Below are 2,500 nucleotides of genomic sequence, written 5' to 3'. Positions count from 1 at the left end.
GTCATGCGCGTCATGCTGCCGAGACGGGTCTGATCTTCGGAGCATGTCTGCGCACATTCCAAAGTGCAGGTTCGGGGGGAGGAGAGGCGCTGGTCCTGGGGGGAATGAGCAGCAATGTTTGTTCTGCCCGAAAAGATGTCGGTCCAACCGCGGTCTAACCTTGCACATCCGTGCGCGGCACCCAACAAGGATCATTGGGATAGGGCGAGATTGGATGCTGGAGCAGCCACATGGACCACCCCCGGGCTCCCTGACCTTTCTAGCGGTCGATGCCGCCTGGAAAGGAGTGCTGCTTAGACTCAAGCAGCCTGCTGTATACGAGGACCCCCCAGATGAGGCAACGGGGCATATACGCACGGGTCTGGCCGATGTCGCTGTTGAGGAAGTGGAGGGGCACCCGCCCTTCTTCTCTCCCACAGCTACTCCTAAGGAAACCAACTGCCAGATCAAGAAATTGGTCGGGATTCTAGCACCAAGGCGGATTGGTCTACCTGGCAGAACTAGGATTATGCTTTCGGAAGGAAGTAGGTACCGACGTCTCCAAGTGCTGTATCACAAGGATCGGGGCGGCCTCGCCAAACTGATTTTTGATGGTGCGGCCTCCTCTAAATGCCCAATTCCGCCTGCAAAGGTGGAGGCGGAATTTAAGAGGAAATGGGAGGCAGCCGACGCCTTTGTGGGGCTAGGCCAGTTCCAAAGCAGACATATGGCTGACAACCGAGCGTTCTGCACCCCTGTCTCCCCTGACGAAGTCCTGGCATGTTTTGCTCGCATGAAGACGGACACGGCAGCGGGCCCAGACCGGGTAAGTCGGAAACGACTGCTCGCCTGGGACCCAAGCTGTAAGCAGCTGGCAAATCTGTTTAGTGCGATCATACTGTCAGGGCGATTGCCAAGCACCTTGCGGGGTAACAGGACGACACTGCTACCGAAGACAGGAGACCGACATCTCCTGTTGGAAGTATCACAGTGGCGACCCATCACCGTAGGGTCGGTAATCGGCAGGCTACTCTCGGGGGTATTAGGCGGCAGACTTGCGAAAGCCTGTGACATTCACCCAAGGCAGAGAGGATTTGTACCAGCCCCTGGCTGTGCAGAAAATCTCATGTTGTTGGATGGGTTCATCAAGCTTGCTAAGAGGGAGCAAAGGTCGTTGGCGGTGGTCTTCATTGACTTCGCCAAGGCCTTCGACTCGGTGTCCCACAAGCACCTCATGGCCGCTTTACAGCAGCGTGGAGTAGATCGCATTGCAACTCGGCTGATACACGGGATGTATAGGCGATGCTACACCACAATCGGAACGGCGAGCGGAGACACAGGCAAAATAAGCTTGAAAGTTTGAGTCAAGCAAGGGGACCCTATGTCGCCCCTTCTCTTTAACCTAGCCATCGACCCTCTCCTCACGTTGCTGCAGGAGGAGGGAGAAGGCTTTGTATATACAGGGGAAAAGGTCACCGCCCTGGCCTTTGCGGACGATATAGCTTTGCTCAGTTCGTCCTGGAGAGGAATGGCCCAGAATTTGGAGGTTCTGGAGCTGTTCTGCGCTATGACACGCCCTGAATGTGAAGAAGTGCCACGGATTCTTCATCAGTCCCAAAGCAACCGGCCGATCATATGACATAAACAACTGCCCCCCGTGGCGGCTGGGAGGACACGGCCTCCATATGATCAAAGAGGGCGAGTCAGAGAAGTACCTAGGGGTGAAGATCAGCCCCCGAAAAGGTCTTCTCACGCCAGACATTGTCAAGATGATGACAGATCTGGTGAAACAGCTGAGTGACTCTCCTCTCAGACCGAGTCAGAAGGTCGAAATTCTCAGGACGTATGGCATGCCCAGGGTTTTCTACGGGGCTAGTATGGGGAAGTTGGGACGCACTGCCCTGGAGAAGTGTGATCGGGTTGTACGGGTGGCAATCCGAGACTGGCTACACTTAGACCAGTCAGTCACCTCCGGGCTATTGTACTCTAGATGCAATAATGGCGGCCTGGGCCTTGGGAAACTGGTGAGCCAGATTCCAATGATGCGAGTAAACCAGCTATGCTCGCACGTCCATTCCGATGACCCACTCATCGCAAATGTGGCAAAAGAGACAGTCACTGCCGCGCAGATACTAAAACTGCGGAAGGCCGCAGGAGAGAGGGAAGACGACTCACTCCCGCCTCCATCCAAGATGGAGTTGCTATCCAGATCAAAGATGGATAATAAATGGCGAGCGATAGAATTTGAGAGATGGGCCGCTCTCAAGGCCCAAGGTGAGGGCATAGGGAATTTCAAGGAGGACCCAATCAGCAACCACTGGTTGAGGGACCCCTGCCTTATAGGCGAAAAGCAGTTTATTATGGCGCTCAAGCTCAGGAGCAATACACTGCTTACAAGAGCATACCGGGCTCGTGGCCGGGGCTTGGCGGCAGCGGAGCGTCGGTGCAGGCTATGTAACACCCAAATTGAGACGACCAAACACATCCTGTCCAGATGTAGGTCACTGAAGCCTAATCGTAT

The sequence above is a fragment of the Poromitra crassiceps genome, assembly GCF_964638095.1.
Source record: "Poromitra crassiceps genome assembly, contig: HAP1_SCAFFOLD_64, whole genome shotgun sequence".
Lineage (NCBI taxonomy): Eukaryota > Metazoa > Chordata > Actinopteri > Beryciformes > Melamphaidae > Poromitra > Poromitra crassiceps.
The sequence above is the reverse complement of the archived record's forward strand: the minus strand, read 5'-3'. Positions refer to the sequence as shown.